A 27,130-nucleotide genomic window follows, 5' to 3' on the forward strand; every position below is an offset into this window, starting at 1 on the left:
TTGGAGATAAATATGTAGGAATAAGTGAGGCAAGTGAAAGATTGCGTGAAAAAGAAAGGATTTTGCACGTTTCGTACGTAATGTATACAAGATACTGTTTGAGTTTTCTTTGGAAGCTGTGAAAGGCAAATTGATGCAACCAATTCAGCTCGTGTGGGTAAAAAAGTAAGAATGACTGATTTGCTCATAAGATGGTATGACATATTAATGAATTTGTTAGGCAAATGAGCCTTTAGAGTGTGGAAGTTTACTAATTATTGTACCTTTTGTGACTAAGTAATGACCTCTCATTATTTTGATAGAAAAAGATTTGGAAAGGCACCGTAAGCAAGAGAAGTCTTCTCGTCTCTGAGTGTTCTAATGTGTAGCCTTCATCGGAAAAAATTGCGACTTTATTGCCTAAGTGCTGTTCGTAGCCAAACACAGGTTATGTACTATTAAAACCTCCTAGCAAATTATCTACCATCAAAAGTAGCTTCAGAGCTATAGAATCAGTGGTGCATCTACCATCAAAAGTTGTTTCAGAGCCATAGAATCAGTGGTGCCCATATAGAACCTCATGTTAAAATATAAGAGTGCCAATTTGGTTACCAATACTTATCTTATTTCAGGTTTGAATATTTTAATATAGTGAAAGTTAACAATTCGATACTTTATCCTGAAAAAGTTTGGTTTTATTCCACACATTTGAGCCTTAATTCAAGGATTTCGATTTCGAAGCAATTCGAGAATTTGGACCCTTGCACCTGAAGACTCATGGAACATCAAAGCCAGATTAATCAAAGAAATATTATTTTAAGGTTCTTAAGCATTGCCTGGTAAGGGAATATATTTATTGAGGTTCTTAAGCATTGCCTGCTAAGGGAATATATTTATTGAGGTTCTCAAGCATTGTCTGCTAAGGGAATGTTTGAAACAATCAGAGTCAGTTGTATTTCTTACAACATTGAGCCAGGTGGGCTACTCTTGCTGGCTATTGGGGAAAGCTGTTGTCTGTGTACATATGTATTTGCTCATGAGGTTGAATTTACAGGAAATGACTGCATTCACCACCATTCCATTCGTTATTTTCCATGCTTATCAGTGACCACTGAAATTTTTTCATCGATAAGCTCTTTCAAAGTATCTTGTATGATGTTGGGCTAGATAAGGTGGAAGTTCTTCATATTAGTAAAATTAGACATTGCAGTATTTCCACTGAGTTTTATTATAATAAAATCAGTGGAAATATTGCAATGTCTAATTTTACTAATAACTCTTTCAAAGCCTCAAGTGGGATCCTTGGTATGGTTTCTTCATAAAAGATTAACCCTTACTACTACTTGTCGACGTTTAACTAACTAATATGTTTAATAAGTCTTCAAAGGATAAGTGAGGACATATTCCTATAACAGCCAATTTACATCACATATCTGGTACACTCATTAGCTTCTTGGGAGTTCAATCCCATACATAGCTTTTATTAATTTTTTCATGCTCCATCCATTGAACTGTCACTAATGAGTACATACGTTCAAAAAATCAATTAGGTGTAATATCATCAACACTTATAATCATGCATGACTAGATATCTCATTCCAATACTTACTGTTAGAAGTGATCTACTCATTAAGGTTGACGTAGTTCTTTGTAACATACATGGTTATTCCATTTATTCCAGAACCATTGTCTCCCTGCCCTTGCTTGTTACTTAAAATCCTTACCTTAATCACTGTTGTCAGCATTTCAAGCTTGATATACACTTCATCTACATCATTTATATCTAATTCATCTCCTGCAAAAATTCCCTCACCTCACTTACAATTCCTACTTCCTTTTCCTCTGTCAATATTATCTATACATTCCTGTATACCTCTATTCTTATCCTCCTTCTGGGTCAAAAATACCAGTTCCATGGCAAACCTTACTCCATGTATCTTAACCTGACTTCTATTTGCACTTTGGTACATCCCAGATAACACGGCATTTGTATTACATCAATAATACACAAAAAATACGTGCCCAAATACATATGTATAAGATGGAATACGATCGTATTCCATCGGTATATTTCACGTAGAAGTGGTTCAAAAGTCCCTATAGATGTATGTATTCGTGCGTATTACAAATTGGAAATCTGAATACCCATACATGAATTATACATATGTATACAAAGGAATACAATCGTATTACGTCTGTATATTTCACGTAAAAGTGGCTCAAAAGTCCCTCAGGATGTATGTATACATGCGTATTACAAATTGGAAACCTGAATATCCTTACATGTAATATACATATGTATCTGCAGGCCCTCGTACACGAATTATACATATTGATTTTCTGACCCACATCCACTTAATATCAATATGGATCAAACGGATGAGTAAATATAAGGAAACCAGAACATACAGATAATAAAACATTTATTCAAAGAGAAAAATAAAATAATACACACAAATAACAAGTGTGGCCATGAATATTGCTAACAAGCATTAAGGGCCAGCAAACAGTAGGTGAAACTTAGTTTAAAAAAATGGCACAAAGATAAATCAAGTACAAACAATGGTTTGAGTTGGAAAATAGAAAAAAATGTTAGCATGGAACAAGCGTTGTAACCCATTGCACAAGAAGAAACCTGAATTCAGGAAACCAACTCTGCACAATTAACCACTTTCTGAAAGGAGAAAAGAAGAAGTCAAGTTTAAAAGTCATGCAAAAATATATCTTTTTGTAAGATCTGAATAGGAGCTCAAGGCCTTTCAATTTGAATTCTGTGAAGTCTGTAATTTTAGTACTAATTCTGTATTCTGAATGCAAATGAAAGTTTGGCTTCTCTGCTAGGTTCCAGACATAAGTTTTAAATTTTTTCATTTACCAATTATGTCGAGGTCCCAGCTAGCACAGATTTGACATTGTCCTTTGAGAAATCATATATTTTGGGGATATGCTTTCATTTTACAAAATTAATAGCCTTTCTCTTAAGAAGAATGAGAAATATGAGAAAAGATCATATGACTACTTTTAAATATAAATTAACTAGGGAAAACGTGAATCCATTGGTATGCTTATTTAGTACATTATACTAATTTATTAGTACCATGATTTAGTATCGGATGATTCACACAGAAAAAATATAAACTTGTGATATCAAATTTTCAAACAAATAAATTTCATACATAACCGATAATTTTAGGCTTAACTTTAAGAAACCTCTCCATCATGGATAAAAAAATTTTTATCCCTCAAACCTTACCTCGGTATTAACAATTCCACCTGGTCTTCTGGCTTTGCTTCGTCGTCTTTTCCGTAATCCATTCTCCTCTTGTCCAGGCCAAGCTATTTACATCGTCGCCTCCTGGGTATGCGCGAAAGAGCATGAAAATAAAATTATAATTAATTAATTTGGCCCATACGCACCTCTTTCTTACATATAATGACAAACTTTCGCATGAAAATTACGTATTTATCTTGTGTTAATAATAATGACGAAATGCACCTTGATTGACTGCATTTCAAGATGAAAGAAATATTACATTTTGCTTTAAGGGAACCGATATTACACGACCAATACTTCTTGCTCGTTAAATAATTAGAAGTAGAGGGCAAAACCGCTCGGAACCTCGAGGAATCTATTAGTGACAAGGCTACGCTGATAAGTCTAAGGTCAAAGATGTTATGACTAAAGCATAGGATAACTAGGAATGCAAGAACTACAATACAGTAGGTTGTGGTAATAAACAGCGATAAAACAACTTACACGTGAACGAAAACATTCCTTTAAACAATTTTTTCTGCTCTTAATTAAGAGAAGAAAAAATGTAACTTCAGCCGCGAAGCACGGAATTACTATACGACGCATAATCTATTAATTTATACGTACAAGATTGACATTACTATGTTTTACCATATAACTTCAATGGACACCAGTCTCCTCGATACATAACTCAACAAAAAAGGAAAACAATAGCCAAACATAAACAAAATAATTACCTCTATTGGCGCAATGTGGTCAATGTGGTAGTTGTATCCAAATATACTCAAATAACATAATTAATGTAGTCTATGTATGCGTACAATATAATAAAAGATAAATCATACCTTACCTTAATTATCCAGTGACAGGAAACTGTTGGAGCTGGCTTGCACGAATCGCAATAACGTGCGGGATTGAAGCACATTTCCAGCAAAACATAGCTTCGGTTTGAGCGCACTATCCACACGCACCGGTTATCGAGGATTAAAACACTATGTCAATTCTTCCAATACGTATAATAATACAAACAAATATAAAATTAACTATACATCAGTAGCCGGAGTTCCTCCTACAGCACGTTCTTGACGTTCTCGTAGTCTCGAACGAAATGCCGAGCTAACTGTTAACGAGATTATCACTCCCACTCACTTCCCTAGCTTGTTGCGACAGAATTGAGAATTTAATTTTTTTGTTTAAACAGTTAATTTTAAATATCGTTTAAAAAATTAAACTTCGCTTTTACTTTTGCGCTGTGCAAGAACTATTTTTTGTATTTTTCATGTATTGTGAACCATTTTCCATGTGTATATTTCGCGGATGGAAACTGAAGTTTACATATGTAATACGTCTGTATTTCGCGTGCATTTACAAATTAACATAAATATGGTCGCCATACTACCCTTGCTCACATCGATCAGTATATGATTTATTTTTAAGCTTCCTGGGTATAAATTCGAATGGATGAATGATCATTGAAATGATGAAATCTGGCGTTTGCAGTGAACATATTATTTCTGCAGAAATGTTTCTGAACATTTCACTAGACGCCACGAAAATCCACCTCTCAAAAATTACAGGAAATATACATAATGTATATTTTGTGTATTTTTGACCACATTTACATATGTATTTCCTCTGTATTCATACATATGTAAAAGTAGCAAGTGTTACACGATATTTACATTTGTATTTTTGACCACATTTACATAAGTATTCAAATTTCAAAAATACAAATGTATTTATCGTGTAACACGTACCACTTTTACATATGTATGAATACAAACGAAATATATCCAATAATACATATGTATTACTCATGTTATACATAACAAAAATAAATATGTATGTGACCCATGAAAATACAATATAAATACATTATGTATATCCAAATGTGTGCTGTTGGGGATACTATGATTTTCCCTTTAATTCTCCTCTTTTTATTTATTCCAAGGATTATCTCTGTCTCAATTATCTCGCTCCAATCTGCATCACTAGAGATATATTTTAACATGCATAGCTGCAACGTATGTAATGAGAAACAGTCTATGAGAATGTTCATGTCACAAAGGCAAATTTCTTAATAGATTTATGAAAGTGGAGTGGATGTAAGGGAAATTGCTTCTATAATCACTTCATAAATAGAACATGGTATGATAAAATTCTGTGGGGAAGTCGTATTATTGCATTTATGATAATGGAAGCACATACGTTAATTATAAGTGAGAGATGTCAGTGTGGTGATTTAGAGATTACTTGGTACAGCATTCAAAAGGATATCCCCCAGAAGTAGGTAGTAAAAAAATAACTTAATAACTTACTGTGGCACCATGTAACAGCATAATTCTATTGAAAACCCATATCCCAAAAAGACAGTTGCAATGAAGGAGTCATCATGATGGAATCCTTATGCTTTGCATTTGATTCAAATAAATTCTTTAAATGCTATATAAATAACTGTATCTTTGTACCGTGACGGATCCATGGGAAGTTGGAGGGGCTATGGAGGGTATCCAATTTACTCCCCTTGGGTATCCAATTTACACTAGATAGAATGGTGGTTTATTTCCCACCCCCACTTCAGCTGGAATTTTAACCTCACCTAGCCCACCCCCTTATCCCTATCCTGGATCCACTTCTGTCTTTGTATAATTTAGTACTCTGCTAAATATTTAAAACATGTTCAATGAAAGCTTCTTATTTTGTGGTCTGAGAATAAAAGAAAATGTCTATCACAATATATAGTATAGTATTCATAAACACCACTGAGAGTTGAAATTTAATGCTTTCATTCTGATTAGATATGTTTTTCAACAGATTTTTTACAAATTGAACCCAGCAACTTTAATATAGTTGCACCCCATCTCATTTCCTTAAATCTTAAAGACAATACAAGCCTTTGCTGTTGATTAGATATGAAGTTAGTTACGTTAGCACTTAAAACTTATTCTCACACAAGGTTTGCAAAAATAGTTTTTACATAAAGAATAGATCCCCCATCATAAGCTATGAGCCAAAAAGAGTTGCAATATTTTGTTACAGATGCATACTGTCATAACAACATGCAGCCTACTTGTAAAGTATGTAAGGTTTGCTGCAAACTGTACATTTATTTAATAATTGGATGGCATGAGCCCTTGAAGTAACTGTGGTAGGGTTATGCATAAGTTATTCAAACTTTATTCATTCTTCTCTAATTTTAATTTTAGACTGTGAAGTTATGTTCATAATCAGTGATTTCTGAACACCCATTCAATTTTATGATGGCAATGAATACATTCTCAATGGCATTACCATAAAGACTCACAGTCATCCCTATTACAGTATCAACTACACTATTGACAGCCAGTATCAAAATTTGTTTCACTTTATACTTCAATGGTAAGGGTTACTTGGTGTCATGCAATAGGTTTTGATCTCTCTAATGAAGAAATTTAAACTTAGTTCTGTCCCTTATTGAAAATTTATTTGCCAGAGATTATGGATTACATGAAACATATTGCTTCTCAACAGTATATATATAGTCATAAATAAGATGAGATAATTTAAAGTTATGAAATATCTGCTGCTAGCTGACAATTATACGGCTCAATTCTTTTCGTGTCTGTTACACGAGTGCCACATGGCTGAATATACCTCCTTATTGTGAACATTTTAATAAAACTAAAAATGCTTCTATAAAAACACAAAAATCATCAAGGGAATCACCATGAATTAATCATAACAATGACATCATTGTGACAGGAGCCTCGTTATCGTTTTAATGAACACTGATGAATTTTTCTATAAGACGGTGGTTGGTTATAAAGTCTGTTATTTAAATTATGGCCATGGTGAGTACTTTGAAAACGGGAAAGGCTTTGATTATTCACAACTAACAAGTCCCTAATTCCGTAGGGAACGCAGAGATTATGATAAATTAGCGTAGGGGCCATACTAACGCTTAGAAGATATATCTTACTGCAAAAGTATGATTAAAATTTATCGTCATTATGATTACATTGTAGCCTCAAAATGTTCGTAAAATCGCTCTGGTGGCCTACTCAATAGAAAACCATTTCGATTGGTTTAACAATACAAATGAGAATCTTCGTTCTCGTTTAATAAGCACAAACAAGGTTAATTTACCACTATTTCTTGCAAAGGGACTCCACCTTGATTCAATCCATTAACAAATAGTAATTCATTATACAATTAACACTTGTACTTGCCAAATATTCACAAATCGAGGCGAGTATTTTTATTTTAACGACACACTGATGATTGACCATAAGATCGTCAACGATTAAAACCGAAAATATTGGCGTCATCTTCGTTTTCAAAGCTAACCATCACTTCAAAACAAACGTAAACAATTCTTTCACCACTCTCCAACTCGATTTTTTTCAATTTTGACTTTCGTCTGTTTCACTTTTCGCGATCAATTGTTGGTATGAGAATTACAGTAGCTGCGCTTTCCTCTCGTTAAAGTTCCCATCAGCCAACCGGCGGTAGGATTTGCTTTATAAAACACAACCTCTCGTTAAACTCCACGTTACCGTAATCTCCACGTCAACTTAACGTGAGGTTTAACCAGACATTATAAAACCGGCCCTGAGTGAGTGAGAGTGACATGTGACCTGTTAAGTTCATCACTCCCTCTGTGACTCAGCCCGACGCGTCACGATCGTTGGTTTGGATAGGTGAGGGTTGAGCTCAACACGAACTAAGCCTAATTGCTCCAGAAATCTAATCCGATCACGTTCCTTCCGAGTCTGTTGCAGGCTCCCTATCTGATTCGTGGTAAATCTCTGTGCAGGCCATTTTACACTGGGCACGGGATTGCGCAGGTTAGAACTGCATTAATTTCTAAAATGGCGTGGAAGTGCGCGAATGCATTAACGAAATTAGACACGAACGGCTATTTTGCCATCTCACGTCCACTGTTCTAGGAATTCACCGATTTACACGACGCAATTTTGACTGCACCTTCGTACTCACGTCTGATTATGCCAGTTTGCCCCGTGTAAAACGGCTTTAATACTCTCTGTTTGCTCGTAGCAATTTTCGACGCGTCGCGCAGCTTTCCTTAATATTTACTTGGTTGAGGGATTAAATATCTCCGCGCCGGATCCCATAACTCCCTGCGTATTCAAGGTGTTGAAATACTACCTATCGCTCTCTCCTTTTATCATCCAAGAACCTTCTCTCATTATCGTGGGGTTTCAATGAAGTATCATCATCTTCAGGCGCAAGTCATAATTTGCGCCTGAAGATGATAATGAAATCATGCGCCGTGTGTAGAGGCCTTAAAAGAGATTTTTCCATACTTAGAAATCTTCACGCACCGCAAATCTCCACCTCAAGTCACAGCGACGGAGGTTGAGCATAGGATAGCCAGCTGCGGCAAGGGTCGTGGCGGCTGCGATGTGAGATTGGATTGGGGAGATGAGGGCTAGTCGTCACGCATTAATCCATGGAATTGGTTCCGATTGCCGACGGCAGGGGACCACGTGACACTGTCCACTACGCCGAGGATGGCTCCCTTGAATGGCCAGTTGGGAAGAGCGCGACAATTGGTGAAGAGGAGGGGTCCTTCATGGGGGATTGGCGGTTTGAAAGGACTTCTGGGCTCGATGAATGGAAGGACGGTTGGCAGCAACCAGGCCACCTACTTACAACATGTCGCCCAACAGAAGCCTGAGCCGTGCTTGCTGGTCTTCCAGTCACCCCCGGTGCCTAACGTGTTAACCTACCCTCTCCCACCCCTCCTCCTAGCCCTACTTCACCACTGCCACGGCCATTTTCTTGTTCATTTGTGTCACCGTAATGTAATAAATAACTCGCCATAGGCCGGCGAGTTTTTTTTTTTTACCCCGTCGAGTTCCTTAATTACCCTTTTTCCTTCCTTCCGGGAGGTACCCCTTCAAGCTATATACAGTGAAACAGTGGCGTAACTATGGAGGGGGGGGGGGTCGAGAGGATAAATTCCCCCCAAAGTCTCAGAGAAATTTAAAAAAAATTTTACCTTATAGGCCACATTTTGAGACATGATGACCTGATGAAGACAATCGTCGAGGGAAAGTGGAAGGCAAGAATGGAAAAGGAAGACCTCGAACAAAATACATGGAACAAGTAAAGAAGGATGTGAAAGAGAAGAAATACTTAGGTGTGAAAAGATTAGCTGATAGGAGATTTGAGTGGAGAGCTGCGTCAAACCAAACTTAGGATTGTTGACCAGTGATGATGATGATGATGAAAACAATTATTTCTAGTTTTGATATACAGTAACTGCATCTACTTAAAGTTAAATTTTAAGGGACAAAATGATGTAAAATGTAATTCCAGGCAAGTCATTTTTCATGCATTTTCCAGGAATCCCCATTTTCTGGGGGTGGGGGTCTACGTAAGCTCGATTTTTCTTGCTGGAAAAGCAGCGGTGAATGCAGATTTTTACTTCATGAAGCTCTACCCTAAAGCCAGATGGGGTTAAAAAAGTTTTCTAAACTTTAGAAGAACGTTTTCAAATATTCTTGATGAAAATGAAAAAGTATAAAGGAATTGGAGACATTTCATTTCAAGAAAAAAATAGTGACATGCATAGGTGTAATGGCCAATTCATTCAGAGGTTCATAGCGAATTTAAGCAATATTCTTTTTCTAGTCAATTACGTTTTAGGAGAGTACTCAGCGATGTAAATTATGAACACTCTTTATTAATTACATTTTGCTGTCACCAGCAGTCTTTGTGCCTAGAAAAATTCAAATATCCACGTTTTTTACTAAAAAAATGACATGCACAATGTTACATGTCATACATTGTACATATAGTTACTCGGGTATACATTAAAAGACTTGAATGATATTAATCATTGTTTAAAAAAGAAAAAAAAAATAAGTCATACGAGTTGCATTATTCGAGATTTTGAAATGGATGGGAACCAAACTGAATTACATATTTCCTTTCAGGAGTGTTTAAAAAAAAACTAATATATGATCTGTTCAAGTCCATCTTGGATCATATCTCATAGACAGAAAAAAATGCAGCTTGGAGAATAAGTTAATAATGCCTTAAATGACCTCATTGTTGGTATTAACCAAAAGCAACTGGCAAAAAAAAAACAATTCATAACTACAGTATCCATTGGGTTATTACTTGGCTTCTAACACTTCTCAAGCCTAATTACGCTTTCCCAGTAACCCAGCTATCATTTTTTTGCTGTTAATTTGACCGAGTCACGCAAAAGACGCCAAACGAATTCGTTTTAATCATTTAATTAGCCATATCTGGGTGCTCGGGTGAGAAGCAAACGATCATATGTGCAACAGAAAGAGCATTCAAGTGATCTTGGCGGTATTCGACAAGAGATGAGACTTGAAATACTGATGAATTTACTTCAATTGCCCACTTTCAAAACACTAGTTTCATTTCCCGCCTGATACGCACTAGGGATAGCTAGGATTAATAAGAAAAAAAAATTCCGTCATATCCTAGGCTTAAAATAGTAGTGGCTTACGTGAACTTCATTTAAATAAACGTTGAAAAAAGCATGCCAATGTCTACTTTCCTAATCCTTTTAACTTATATTTTATTGCCAAACCAAAATTTCTCATTTTTCATCTACGTAAGCGTGATTATATACATGTAAACATCATTTATCTATCATTATTTGATGGTGATGATATGGAAACTTAAGAGATGTTATGGGCGTTATACAGCATTCCTCGGATGGGGAGAGGGTTTTAATTTTCCCCGGTTACCACGGCGATTAGTTACAACACTGGAAGCTCGAGTATCAACGATACGATTACGCAATCCCAACCATTTTTGAGATAAATAGTTTCAGACAGTTAAGATTGCACAATTTCACTTTCCAATCATAGTGGTCCAAAATTTTGAAGGTAATCAATACGGTGAACTGGGATAACTTTGTTTGGACCATATACGTAAAAAGATTCATAGTTCTGTATTTTATCATTTGCATTGAGCTAATGACTTAATTCTTACATCACTCGACAGGTAGCGTCACTGGCTTCAGTCCTGAATTATATCGGTCCTATCGGTATTGGTCAAGGCGGTTGTAAATATCTGGAGGTACTGTATTCAGGCCGTTTTACACGCTACACGGAATTGCGCAATCTGACGTACGTGCGAAGGCGCAATCAAAATTGCGTCGTGTAAAGCGGTGAATTGCTAGAACACATGCGAGAATGCGTGGATGCGAGACGGCAAAATAGCCCCTGTTCTAATTTCGTTCATGCATTCGCGCAATTCCACGCCGTTTTAGAAATTAATGCAGCTCTAACCTGCGCAATTCCGTGTATCGTGTAAAACGGCCTTTCGAGTTTTAAGCGTGATCAGAATTCCGCCATCTTGATTTGACAATTTTCGGACTTAGTCTCAAACAGTGTACGCATATAATCAAGTATTCTATTCCTTATATCGCCTCTGATTTATAAAATGAAAATGCAACAATCAATTCTTGTTTAAAGTATACCGGGACTAGCCGCGGTGATAACTTTTACGGGAGTCACCCGCAATTCATCAGTATTACTTCTTGATTGTCGTCGGAGTTTTCCGATCGTTCGTCATACTTCTGTGTGTATTAAATTGTCCATATAGTCATATCGTGGTGATACTATAACGTCGTGAACATACTTACGTACTATTATTGCGATCAGTCCGTTATCCTAAGATTTCCATTGGCCTTAATCTTATTAATTACCAGTAGAAGTGCAGGGGAATGGATATTTTACTTTTGTAAAATGTTATTTGCTCATAATTATTATATATTTATGTAAAAAGATAGTTGCTCAGCGGAACCGTGGTGATTGACAATAATTTTTCCTTGGGAAAAGATATTCCAGGCATATTTTCACGAAGCTTTCCCATTATGATAGAAAAAAGGTTTACTGTGTTCGTTAGCGATAGCTTATTTTAACGTAAAAGCGACCATGACCGAATATTTCATTAAAAATAGTTAGCATTGACCCTTATGGGATTATCAATGTTTTGGTCAAAGTAGGCGTGGCTATCCTACCCAAGCACCCCCATTCCAGCCACACTGCGGTCAACGCTCGGAACCAGTGGTGCCTCTTCCAGTACACATATTTACAACCTCCTTGGTAGCGGCATAGTTGGAAAGGGAGGGGCCCTATCCATAGAGGGACCCTAATAAAAAAAATGTACAAGTTAAAATCAAAGAACACTCGAAAACAGTACCTGTATGTTCTATGAGAATTTTTTTTTGGTATCTTTGCTCTAATCCATGATTTAGAACTGGATTTGTATGTTTTTATTAGATTGGGACAAAGTTACTTCAATTCAAGGTAACTTTGCCTAGATTTATGAAAAAAATCATGAATATTAAAATAGTTAGGGGTTCGGAAAGAGCCTTACATTGAAGGTGAATAATCTGTTAATAATTTTGACCTCTTTCATAAATTGTTTATTAATTTTACAGTTATATAACCTTGCTTATCACCAAGAAATTAAATCATATTACGCCATTTATGGGAAACGGATTTTCCAAAAATGAGTGTTTGTAGCCTGAGTAAAATTGGGTATCTGCTATCATTGATCCAAGCCATGGAAGTCTTCAAGGTTGATTTACGTGGATAGGGGATTGGCACATGAAACACCACACCTCAATTTGGAATCGGTCCAGAATTCGGAAAGATTGGAAGGCCCCTACCTTCTTGATTGGGAAACTTAAAGGAAACTCTTTCGCAAACCTTCTGCATTTTGCAGCAAGGAAAGTACCATTTCAGAATATTTATGCCGAGTTTATTTTTTACAAAACTTTATTTAGGCATATCAAATTCGGCAAGGATCAAATGCAGATTTATTTTAGAGAAAATTAATTTTCATTCGTGTTAATTATGTACCAATAATTTTAAGTCATCATCATCATAATCACTGGCCAACAATCCTAAGGTCGATTTGACGCAGCTCTCCACTCAATTATATATCAGCTAATCTTTTAACACTTACGTATTTCTTCTCTTTCACATTCTTCTTTACCTGTTCCATACATTTCATACGAGATTTTCTTTTTCCGTTCTTTCCATCCACTTGTCCCTCGACGATAGTCTTTATCAGGCCATCATGTTTCAAGAAGTGGCCTATAAGGTTGTTCCGTTTTCTTTTCAAGGTTTTTCAGAGCCTTCTCTCCTTCTAAAAATAAAAATACTTGGTTATATTCCACACTTAATTTCAAATGGTACGACCCGGTTACCCATTCGAAATAAAGTGCGGAATTTAACAAAGTATTTTTATTTTTAACATGAAACAGTTCCACAAAGTAACGCCGGAGACCGTGTCTTATATTCTCTCCTACTCTTCTTAGGACTTCCTCATTACTAACTCGGTCGATCCATTCGATCCTCATTATTCGTCTGTTGCACCACATTTCGAAGGTCTTTAACCGTAAATTCTGAGAAATTGTTTCCTGACATATGTTTAAATTTCCAGCCTTAAGTATCTCTCTCCTTTGTTGGAATGCTATCTTCAACTGGGCTATTTTGCTAATAACTTTTTTTGTTTCTCCCATTGCCAGTAATCCTGCTTTCCAAATAACCGAATTCAGACCTATTCAAGAGAATTAATTAGATCACAACATTAATGGATTCCTGATTATTATGTACCACCAAGTTTAGGTCAAGTCTCACGAATTATTTGTAGAAATCCAGACTCTCTCGAGGTAAGGTTCTACAGATATGCGTTACCGTGAAGTTACTTTCTCATCATCAACACTAAATCGCATTCAGAGACGACTCTCTGAGGCGAAAATAAATTTAAATTGCCTAGTAAAAGGAAAAAAAGGAAGGTACGATTTTCATGGATGAAAAAAACCATAAAAATAACATGGGCGAGGAAACAAAAAAAATTGGAAAATATTTTAAAAAAATTAAACGTATAGAAAACTTTTCAGTACCAATGTCACGCACATGGAGTACGTATTGAATATATTTTACGTCAAATTCTTATTTAAGAGGTCTATCCTCTCTTCGATTTAGTTACTAAATAGTATAACACTCCTTTTCCATACAAATATTTCCATAAACTCCAAGATAAGTTTGGAATAGTTATTTGCCCGCGTTTACTTAAGGATTTTTTCGTATTGAATATTTTATTTTAAAAATATCCTTAGGTAGCATATGATCCGCATAGAATTAAATAGCACAACTGTTTTGTCTGAATGTCTGGCGATGACCAAAAACCAATATAAGCACACCCATTATCTACTCATTAGATATTGTGAAGATATATATGAAATGTTGTAATATGAACCTTCATGTCCACTGTATTGCTGGTCACTGCCATACAATGTTGCAATACTGCCATGCAATGTTGCAACAATGTCCACCAGACATTGCTGCAACATTGCATGGCAGGTCCTTTGGATACTACAATTGTCCATATTAACAACTGTCATTCAATTGAATACCAAGCGTGGCGTTGCAATCGTTGTTAGCTACCTTGTGATTTGATTTTTGAAGGTCGGTGCTATAGTTTCAGCGACAAAAAAAGGACGTGCTGAGTGTTGTAAAAAGGGATGGGATTTCCATCCTTCGTGCCATCGCGGAAAATCATCGCGTGAAACTCTCATTTTTTCCGCCATCATTTGAGCGATCGCTGGAGCTGTCCCTTGGAAGGGAGGAAAAAATGATAGATTGATTCAGTCTTTAACCATGAATACAGAGCAACATACAAAATAATCAAGTTGATGAGTTGGGAATAGTTTATTACCCAGGTTGATATTTTTCTATATTATTCCTTATTTCATAAATTTCGCCTTCACATGGTGAGATAAAGCGGCAAATGGGGCTGTTATAACGGCATCCTTAACCAAGGGGACTGCTTAGAGGAGGCCCAATTCAATCCCATATAAGGCTGATTTCTGTTGCCACTTCGGTCGCATTTTAATCGGTTTAAAAAAATGTCCGCGGCGCTGTGATGAGTGCTATCCGATCCACTTTTTTCCAATATTTTGCAGTATAATAAATGCAATTATGAGGGATAGCATCGAAGAGTGATTAATCTGATAAATCACATCATCATTAATGTAAATATCTATTGACACCCATAATAATACCTTATTTCCCCATGAAAATCAGATCAATTTGTCAGTAGCGACACGAGTGGCGACTTTTGTAAACACTTTATACGCGTTGGGTGACAACACATTTAGAGGCCGATTTGAGGATCTTCTTTTGCAATAATTGTGTCCCTAACCATGAATGCCAAGCTACCTATCGAAGTTCCCTAGCGGAAGAAGGAAGAAACCACGTCCTCTTCGACCGGGTTTATATATATACCGAAGAGGAAGCCTCACTTCTCTGTTACCCTACCACCCATACGCTGTGTGGGGAATGAATGGCCTCCGAAATAGTAACAGGGCATTCCAGACTGGAGGGCGTGCTGGAATGAATGACCACAGCTGGAAGAACGTAGGCAGCTGCGACTCCTGGATTGGGAACCGGCGAAGAGAGAATCATACGGGATATACGAGAAAAATCTGAACGAAATCGGGAAATATGTGGAGCAAGAGAAGGCTGGAGTTTAAAATAAAATCTCTCAAACTTCTTCACTTTCACTCCAACTATCTACACAGCAATCAATATCCCAACAACATCCAGACAATGTCGTCGGCGTTAACGGGTCATTCTCCCACAATCGTACAAAATTATGTCCATGGACTACCACTAAAAAACCAAAACTGGTAAATCAAAAATAAAGGGGCAGTTTATTTTATGTACCCTTTTACTAAATTTAGCGACAAATTAGCAATGAAAAAATATTATATTCCCCAACTTTAATGTCCACAGACTAGGTCACAGTGGCAAAAAGAATAGGATACCATCAAAGGTGTTTTAAGGGGTGCCCAAGTCACTGGTATTGTCCAAATACTCGTCATATCCACTATTTGACCTCCAGTGCTAATACTGAGGCGATGATTCGTCATGTGCGTGGACAGTCCCACGTAGATTTTCGAAGAGGTTTTTATTGTATTAACAACCATTACTAAATAATTTATCATAAAATTTATGATTAAACAACATAAAAATTCCAAAATAAAAAATGACCCAACGTATACCTCTATGACCCTTGACCCCCATTGTGACCTCCGAAGGTAAAAAAATCGACAATACTGATAAATGAACTGCAAAACTGCACCCTTTAAAACCTATGGTTCGACACGTTTGTTGTCACGATGGCCCAACGTTTACCTCTATGACCTTTGACCTCAGTATTAACCTTGGAGGTCAAATAGTGGATAAGACGAGTATTTGGACAATACCACTGTCTTGGGCACCCTTTAAAACCCATGGATCGACACCTTTGATGGTATCCTATTCTTTTTGCCACCCTTATGACCTTGACTGTGACCTTACTAGGTCAACGGTTGAATTTCGCGAGTAAAAGAGTTATTTTCGGTTTCCTCGAGTCCAAAAACCTAAGAATTGACATATTGGTCAATGATGTGCAGACTTTTTTCAATCTCGATTTTTTTAGCATTGAAACCCAATAAGGCAAATTCAAAATTTTAGTTTTGGCCCACATTGTAAGGTCAAAAGGTCAAAATTGTAAACTTTTGCTTGCACTCAACAAAACTTAGGACCTTTCCCCATAAGTATGCCAATTTTCAAGAATATTGCTCGAGGGGAAGTTACTAAAATTATAGGTCAAAAATGACACACGACCCTTGGGACAGTCTGTAGAGAAAGATATTGTCAGCCATATTGGGTTGTTTGAGTTTATACTTGCTTTAGTGAATTTTTCAGCGCTGGAAGAAAAATATTGGTCCAGTTTTTTTCAAAGAGCCAAGATCATCATTCATGTCCGTGGACAGGAAAATATTAGTAAAAGTAATATCTTTTACTCGTTACAATTGAGATGTCTTTTGCAGCTATAAAATCCAAGTTCAATGTAGTAAGGACAGTGCCCTAACTTAATGTAAGTCCCAACTATAACTTAATTTAGAGGAAATAGTCCGTGGACATCATGTTCGTGAAATCTGCAGTCCATGGACATGACAGATGGTAACGGACATAATGATACACTATAACTAGTTATAGAATGTCCAATTACATATTTTAAAAAAATCTGGGGGGGGGGGTTTGGGGGATAAAACCTCCCCAGAGCTCAGAGAAATTTTAAGTTAATTCCATTTTACGTAATTGGATTGATATATGTAATAGAAAAGTGTAAGGATTAATAAAATATCCCTTAGGAAGCCGTAAAACTCACCATTTGGAACCATTTATCTTAAAATTCCGCAATTTATTAATCTCGCACCTACCGCTTATCCTGGTGGGTATTCCCTACCCCCACACACACCGGTATTAGTTGCACCTATTCCCCCCCCTTCCCCCCAGCCTTAATTCCTAGCTGCGCCCCTGTCTTCTGCTATGTCCGTCAACATGTACATCATGTCCGTAGACAGCACATAAGTAAAAATTTAAAGAAGTGTAAAAATTACTAACGATCTCCGCCACTTACGTCATTAGATTATATGATTGACAAACTGTAATTACGCAATTTTGGTTCTCAATAAGCAAAAATTAATTTTTTTAATTTTGCCTGAAGAAAATGTACGTTTTTTTGGAGATTGAGGGGGTGAAACATATGAGAGGGTAAGCCATGGGGTACAATTTGTATTTTTGTCTAAACTGAGTTAGATAGGGAAATCAGGAAAAGAAAAAAAACGCGATCAACTAGATCAAGGCTTTTCGACCCGCGGCCCCCGTGCCGCATGCGGTCCGCCGTATAATATCTTACGGCTCCCGGAGACTAAAGAAAATATTGTACCGCACCACATAATATAAAATATATATCACTCTCTCGTCAGAAAAAAATGTCAAAAATCACATTGATCGATTGTCCTTTTTAACCAATAAAGATTATTGCACTCTGAATTCGTATTTTTTAAATATTTTATTGAAGTGGTGGTAAAGTGACGTGGAGCATTGTGGTGGTTTGGAGTAAGAAAAATCATTTTAAATGAAATGCAATAGCATTTAACGTGCAATGACTGATAGTATTTAAAAAAATTGAATATCCATGTCACTTAAATCGTATATAATTGCAATGTTCACGTACTATTTGTAACTTCATAACCACATAAAACTAAAAGTTATATATAATATAATGCTAATCATTATAACATCACAACGTTACGTTAATTTCAGATTTTTAAACGGTTACACACCAGAGAAATTTGCTGAAAAAATCATATTTTTCATAGGTTTTCTGGTCCTAGATGTCCGTAAAAATCATCTTTTGGTTTGTCCGTGATCTTTCAAAAATATTAGAAGTTAAAAAAAAATAGTTGCAGCATTAGAGAAAATTTGATTGAATAAAATTCGGATTTAGCATATTAATTTCGCAAAATGTTCCTTTAGCAAAAAAACGGAGGAGTTCATGAATTATTAAGAAATTCCTTGCGAATGCCGCACCAATTCGAATTGACAGGCATTTTCCGGGAAAATGGTGATCCTAAACCGATTGAAAGCTCTCTACCTAATTAGTCCGACTTTCATGAAACCGCGTTACGCCCGCTACACACTTGAGAAGTTCTCGGCGCCCCGCGGTAACTTCGGTGATGAATGCCCTCTACGCCGACAGCCTCAACTAACGGGGTTTCGCATCGTGAACGCTACTGCCATCTAGCGGCAAAATGGTCAAGTCTCACGGGTCCCATGGCAACCATGCGAGGCGGGCGTAGTTTCAAAGGTAACTCAGAGGACTCCAATGGCTAGAGGTTTATGTCGTTAATGCTTTCGCAAAATACTTACAAACTGGAAACAGCGGTAATTTTGGTCGTTTTAACGATATAAAGTAATTATATAATATTGGTGGTTTTAATGAGTAAAGCGTATTTTGTAGGTTCTCGTTTGCATGGGCGCAGCTAGGAATTAAGGCTAGGGGAGGTTATAGGCAGAACTAATACTTACGGGTGTGGGGGTATTGCATACCCACCAGGGTAAGCAAGAGTTGCAGGGGCCCTTTTTAAGAAAAAATTAAGAAATATGGTTCAAAATGGCGAGTTTTACGGCTTTCTGAGGGATATTTGATCAATCCTAACACTATTTTATAAGTTATACTTATCCAAATAAGTAAACTGGTTTAAACTTAAAAAATTCTCTGAGCTCTTGGGGGGGTTTATCCGCCTTAAACCCCCTCGCAGCGCCACTGCTAGTTTCGTTCAACGTTTTTGAAAGAGTGAAATTTTGGGAACAATTAATGCTTAGACAATCACCAATGCATTTCAATAAGGATGGATAGACAATTATTATTCATTATTTTGTACGTGAAAATCAAATTCAAAATTTAAAACATTTTGCCATTTCACTTCCGTAAGGAATTTAAAAAATTGCAATTACAAATCAAGTGACTTACTTCACCTTGGAAATAAGTGATTTATTATGTTTTAAAAAAACTCCAAATGGAAAATGATTACCCCAAAATTTATCCTATGTATTTTTATATAAATTCGTGTAACTATCATTTGATTTTGATCATAAAGTATGAAATGTTTGTCCTTTAAAGCTAAAATGAACATTTCCTCGCTTAAAATAATAAAAATCATGGCTAGAAACAACCAAAATTACTTCAATGTTAATAATAAGGAGCGTATAAAGTCATCCCTTTGTTAAAATCTGACTCCGTGAAAAATTTGAAGCTAAGAAAACATAGTAATGCACCTTACACGACAATTCGGTTTTCAAATCAACACATTTCAGAAAAATAACATGTTTGAACACCTCCACAGTAGTGGAAAAAATTGGAAAAATCTTGCGATATTCTCTTTAATGCTGGAATTAGGATCTGAAGGGTCTTAGGCTAAATCTACTGTGTCCCCTCGTTATACAACATTACCCAAGCAGACAGTTATTGTCGTAGTACGCCAGTAAATTTATTTAACACTAACCATGATAAAACGAGAGAACGAATCAATTGAAAAAAATCATTTAAGATGTATTCGTACTAAATGCTCTTATTCCTTTCACAGAGATGAAACAATAGTAATTTATCATGTCATGCATAAATTTGGTTTCATCCTCGAACAAAAGTTGACGCATCACAAAAAGTGATTTCCTTCCTGATTCAAATTAGACAAGCGGAAACAGACTAAACCGTGATCATCACTGGCGTAACAAGGAATATGGCTTGGGGGAGGGGATGGGGTGGCCTGGGGTGGCGACCCCTAACCCCTCCCCCCCACTCCCTAGACAAAATTTGGTAAAATTTTTGAAAATTGAAATGCTTGGAAATACATTTTACACCATTTTGGCACTAAAAATTGAAATTTAAGTAAATGCAGTTACTATATGTCAAAACTAGATATATAAGTTTTTTTAAATTTTATATTTCTCTGAGGCTTTGAGGCTTTAGGGGGCGGATCTACATCATCATCCCTCCCATAATTACGCCACTGGTGACCATAGAAGAATTTTGATAACATTAACACAGCCTATGATTAAGTACTTCAGAACTTTTTTTTTAGCAAATACGAACATTTTCGTTTAGAAAAAAAGACCATGAGAAATGATTGTAAAGCAAAGAGCAATATCAAATCTTACTTTGCAACGAAAAATCGTGTTATTTGTTCCATTCCATGGATGAGTGATTTTCATATATCCAGGGCGGGGTACCCCACGAAATCCCAGATCGCAGATGAAATTCTGAGTAAGTATGCGTCTCCGCCCATGAAAAATAATGGGCAATATCAATGGAGATAATATTGAGATCACTGAAATGGGGCCGCTCATTGGGACCAAGAATTGCAAGAAGCATGGGCGGAGTTAAGGGTTTTACGTTGAGGGTGCCAGCAATCCTTCCGGGTGTTTAGGGGCCATGGAATATCCCCCAGTGAAACGGGGAGTCACCGGGGCCCTCCCCTGGAAAATGATATTTTTAAATTATTTTATCTTTTTTACGTTTTTGTTGTCATTACACTTGAATTTATAGTTTTCGTACTTTTTTTGGACAAATCACCTTCAAATTGGAGAGACCAGGCTCCCCCTTTACCCCCCGGAACTCTGCACATGGTAGGAAGAGAGAGTATATATAAGAATTTTTAAATTTATTATAAGATTTCTTTAAATAAATGGGAAAGATAAGTTACAACGAAAAATCAGCCTTCCTCATTCAGTCATTTTCTCATTATTTTCAAATGTGAAAGTTATTGCTCGCTTTTAATGAATTTGTGACGTCACTATTATTGGTTCCTTCATGAGTACAGAGAGAACTAGAAAGGTTTCTCGGGTTTTCCACCGGTTGATGTCGTCCATGTCTCCCGACGTTTCGATCTGCGACTTGCTGATCATCCTCAGGGGATCTTCCGAAGATCATTCATTCGGAAGATCCCCTGAGGATGATCAGCAAGTCGCAGATCGAAACGTCGGGAGACATGGACGACATCAACCGGTGGAAAACCCGAGAAACCTTTCTGCAACTGATACGCCGGGAAAATCTAAGATCATACACAGAGAGAACTACTTCTTCTTCCGGAATGAAAGATACGTACAGACTAGAGTTATTTTATTCCAATTTGCCCTGAAAAGAGCACAGCGAGGCTTTTTCTTCAGGGATTTCAAATAATGACACACATACATCCATGCCCAGGACAGGAGTAACCTATCCAGACGGGGGTCGAACCCCCGACCTTCTGTATGGCATGCGAGGAATTATCAACGCCGCCACCGAGGCTGAGAAAAAAAATAGGGGGCACCCGGGTTTGAACCGGGGACCTCTCGATCTGCAGTCGAATGCTCTACCACTGAGCTATACCCCCTTCTCGCAATATGTTAGTGAAATTGACGCGCCACGTCGATGAGTAGCGGAAAAGCGGCGAGCCGTTCGGCAAAAATCCGTGACGTCACCAACTTCGATACCAATAGGTTAGGCCCGTCGATTTTTCGCCACGTACAGCTCAAGAAATAAGAAAAGGAAAAAAGTGCGGACATCTCTATCAGAGAGACACGAGACATTTCTGGAATCAGTGTCGATCATAATAATAATAATAAAAGTTGGCTAGCGAGCCTATTTCACATAGTTAAGGTGTCACCTAAAATTGCTTTGCTATGGTGAAACTCGGGTCGAGTATAAAAAATGAAATGTGGAACTGCAGTGTTTTCATTTTTATATTATTGATAGAGAATTTCTAACGTTTTACTCTTGAAACAGTTACGTTAACATTGTGGGCAACTTCTGTGCTAGAAAAATATTTTAATACGGCTCATTGCAAAATGGGGTGTGTTGTACAATTGAAAAAACTTAATCATTTCACATGAAACCATATTAAATTCTCTAATTCCTTCACTAGAGATAAAATAATATTAATTAATCATTATCATTCAGAAATATTTTATCACCCTCGAACTGAAGTTGACACATCACAACAAGTGCTTTTATTTCCGATTCATATTAGACAAGCGGGAACGAACCGTGATCATAATTTATGTTCACTAAACATTTCACAAAACTATTTTTAATTTAATAATTTCAAGAACCCTGGAGGAGCAGATTTCAGAATTTACGTAATATACAAAAAAAAAAGAACATGAGAAATTATGCTGGTGCACTAGGGATTTTTGGGCACCTATAGTATCTTCTTACTGTTACTCCAATCCGCTGTCATTGCCAGTGGTTGATCCCGAGAGGTTTGTACCGTGATCGGTATTTCGTGAGTTTTAAATATTTCATTCCGACGGCGAGATCACAACACATAATGAGAATAATGCAAGCATCAGGGGTGAATCCAGGATAGGGACAAGGGGGGGGGGGGGGTTAAAATTCCAGCAGTAGTGGGGGTCGGAAAAAAATTACCATTCCATCTAGTGTAAATTAAATTCCTATATCCCTCCAAATTGATCCGCCACTGTCAAGCATTAAATCATAGAATACTCTTCAAAGATCAAGAACTAAGTTTTTATAAGAAAAAAGGTAGAAGCACATTATTGAGCACAAGTTCCATTTTATAAGGGAAGGATTATTCCAATGCTTTTCATTTCGCCCTATATACGAATTTAGAATATTTACACCAATATTTAGCAGCTTATATGTATTCTAACGAAAATTCCTAGATTTTTTCCGGATAGGATACTCGCTTCACGGGAGAAATATTCTCGGAGAAATTTACAGATGGTTGACAGACAGTTACAGATTGTTTAATTATCAACGTAAGATTTTGAAAGATCACTTTTTCGTCGTTCAAAAAGAGATAGTATTTAATATTTTAATATGCGACGTTTTAAAATGGCAAATTAAAATTTAAACCATCAGCTTTTACGCGATGGTATTGAAGTTATTTCCGCATTTTAAATCCGTGACATTACGTGAGATTAAAGTTTCTCGTGGAAACTGTTGCAATTCAACCCTGAAGAGGAATATTTAATTGACAAACATACTAACCGGGACTTGTTTTTGGATCGCCAGCTTTTTATTTATTGTAGTGCTCTCGCTGAGGTTCTCCTCATAGCATTACGAAAATATCACGTATATGTCTGTCTATTCGTTGAGAATTAAATAATTTTATATTTTTTGGTTAGTTGTAGTTTCGTGGGGCCAAGAACCATTCCAGGTATACTGAACCGAAAGGGCGACCCTTTTTCGAACCCTTTCTCGGGCTCCCAAAGATAATCTGGGTCCTCGGGAGACGGCCGTCACAGCATGAGGTGACCACTGGCGATATGACTTGTTGTAGTACATTTTTTTGATTTACTAACTCCAATACTTAGAGGCAAATAAATACTCCTATCATACTCATTGCCGTTGAGCGGATAAATGCGTATTTTGATCGAGGTTCTACGATGAGAAATAAGGATTTTACGAAAAGTGATCCAATTTACGCTTATTGCCTCCACTGAATTGGTAACGCTGTAATTTTGTGAGGGAAAGGGATGTGAAATCTCCTTTTTCTCCCCCCATTCCACTCTATAGCTTTATTTTTTCCGACATCAATAGGATCAAGAGAAGTAGATGGAGAATGAAGACTAATGTTGTACTTTTCTGTTCCTAATAGAAATCAATCAGCCTTTTACGAATGAAGTCAATTTTTTCCGGATATATATCGTGGAATAGGATATTAAATGATAAACAAAGATATCGTATTGTTCACTTAATTTGAGTACCTGATGATGATTGCAAGCTAATCGAAACACGTGTAGGAGATTTTGTGAAATTAAAATTAAGTGGACAGAGTGATATTTTTGTGCATCATTCATCATTTCACGGAAGTTTTTGTCATTTAAATGTATTACTTTCCCTCTACATTCTCTTCTTTCGACCAATTTGGTGAGATAAAATTTAAAACAGTAATTTATTTATTAAAGTAGTCTACCGATTAAGGTAGGTTTCCATGGAGTACTAAAGAAGTAATCTGGGAGCCTCCCTTTCCTTTACTTTCTTTCCCTCCCTTTCAATATATATAAAAATCCTATTTCCCTCGTTCCTCTCCCTCGTTTACCTAACATTCTACCCTCTAACACCGTTTTCAACATCCCCTCCCCGCGAAGTACTCGCTCCATCCAAACCTTCTGTCTCATCCGTATCTTATCCAAAAGTTGCCTCTCCTCACCCACCATGCCCAGCACTTCGTCGTTTCTCCTCCTATCTGTCCAGTTCACCTCCTCCATTTTTCTCTATACCCAAATCTCGAATGCGTCCAATCTTCTCTCGTCCTCCTTCCGTAGTGTCCACGTTTCAAAGAGATAGTTGGTAGGGTTTCCCACTTCCAATCCAAAAGTGTTTTTTACGTGACACCGTCACCTGGACTACCTTTCGTTTAGCTCCTACGCTTCCACCTACCTGGCATGGGTGGACCTAACGGGAATAATTTAGAATTAATCCCGCCAGTTCAGCTCTAGATGTCATAGGAACTCGCAAGCCTTTGCACCGCGACAAGGTTGAAGCCCAGAGGAAAGGAAAAAACCGTAATTTTATCAAATTAAAATGATACAAGCTGAATAATTTGGGAGACCAAGGCTGTATGGCCGATGTTATCAGCTTGCAATTATTTTAGAACAACAACAACAACTTCTTAGTATTTTGATGTGTTTTAAGGTGCTGTTTTTTGTTGTTCTTGTGAACCGAAACGAAACGCGTAGGATTACTTTATGATATTATTTCATAATACAATATCATACCTTAGGATGTTTACAGGTCTCAAAAACCATCAAATGCTAGACCAATCTGCTCATAAGGGTGAATTAGCAAAGGCACCGGTAGTGAATGCCACATCACTGCTGAAATGAAATGTAAAAAAATGAAACAACTCAGAAATACCGAATTTTTCATAAAAGAGGAGTTAAAAAAAATAGAATTAAAATCAGATAAACCTTAAATATAATAATATCAATTGCCGGGTAGCAACATCGGTGCAGTTATTTTATGGATTATTAGAAGGCATTTTCAATGATAAAAATTGAGAGTGGTCGACAATATATGATTTTAAAGCCGCCTAGGAAATCAATAAAATAATATAATATTGAGTAGGTGGAAACTTGGTTCTGTAAGCCAGGTTTCATGTAACCTTATAAGCACTATTACAATATAGCAAATAATGACTAATATCTCAACTATTTTAGTCTACCATATTCTTCAATATTTATCATAAGCTTAAGTCTATTTGGTGGTGGACTTAAGCCTAGATGATATATATTGTAATTTGTAAATTTTATGCTCATTTAGAGTGATAATAACAGATAAATAGGCCAAATAGCATATGTCTTCTATCAGGGGCGGATTCGGCATCAAATATGGGCCATGAACTGGGTGCAGGGAGTATAGAATGCTCCCCGGGAGAGAGGGGCGTTATCCCGTGTAATTTTTTTACATATCCATTTTTACGCTTTTTTTTAGCCTAAAATTTCATTTTTATTCTTTGCAACAGATTAAATTGAGCAATATTATGAATTTAAAAATACAAAAACCTAAAAAAAAATAAATTATATTTTTTGATAATTTTGGGGGTGGTCATGTTCCCTGTTACCCTCCTTAATCTGCCACTGACTACTACTTCAAACAAAGCCTGTGTGCCGACTGAAGAACTCGATGGTGGCAGGAAGGTATGATTTTACGGCGTGTGACGGTCCTCCGGATTTCACTCCGAAGGCCGCAAGCGACACGATTTGGTCAATGAAAACGAAAAATTGAGTTCCAATCGCAATAAAGTGGTTTCCTTTTATTTTTTTATTGCCTAAATCGAATGATTATTACTCCTGGAGTACGTATTTCACGCTTTTAGATTTTTAAATGGCAATATCTATTTTTCGCGTTTAAATGAAAAGTGAAAATTTACAAGCGCGCAAAAACGCGACGGCCAAGTATGAATGCTTGGAAAAGCCCGTGTGACGTCATTCTGGTTCCCGCTGCCGCAAAGTGAGGTGACCTTGGGGCGAGGATCTGAGCGTTGATACGACGCAGGATGCTAGCAGGTAGCAGAGTACCATGCTATCAGGTAGCGCTTGGCTTAAATAAGGATTATTAATACCCTATCAAACGAAGAAAACTTTCCGACCTTAGGCAGTTTTAATAGGTGATTATTAAGACATGTTTCCCTGAGCTCTGTGCCTAATACATGTATTGGTAATCTCAGACGACGTATAACTCCTATCTTCTCCTATAGAAACTAGGTCCCTGTGACGTCACGTGTAGTGCCATCGCAGCAATCTGGACTTTTTCAAATGCGGTTAAAATTGGCCATTGCCATTCGTCTAAACTGGGATTTCTAAAACCAAATAATTTGTATATTATGAATACACTAATGGTGGGTAGGGTATCGCAATCAATGCTTTTCGTTTTCTTTGATGAAGGAAACTACCATATTAAGAAAAATATAAAAATAATAATAACAATGCTAAACCATTCTTGACAAAGTAACCTCTGGTAATTTGGTCAGTGATCAATGCCAGT

At 36.9% G+C, this 27,130-nt stretch overlaps 1 protein-coding gene and 1 non-coding gene across 2 annotated transcripts in view; one reads left to right on the forward strand and one right to left on the reverse strand.

Annotated features, from left to right (window-relative positions):
- LOC124168044 (sodium/potassium-transporting ATPase subunit beta-2-like) overlaps positions 1-27,130 on the forward strand; it is a 191,459-nt gene that overhangs the window by 44,561 nt on the left and 119,768 nt on the right. The gene's annotated exons all lie outside the window — the stretch shown is intronic.
- Positions 21,939-22,010, reverse strand: Trnac-gca. The gene has a single exon. It is a non-coding gene; the product is annotated as a tRNA-Cys (tRNA).

Source organism: Ischnura elegans, chromosome 11 (assembly GCF_921293095.1).
Source record: "Ischnura elegans chromosome 11, ioIscEleg1.1, whole genome shotgun sequence".
NCBI classification, from domain to species: Eukaryota; Metazoa; Arthropoda; class Insecta; order Odonata; family Coenagrionidae; genus Ischnura; species Ischnura elegans.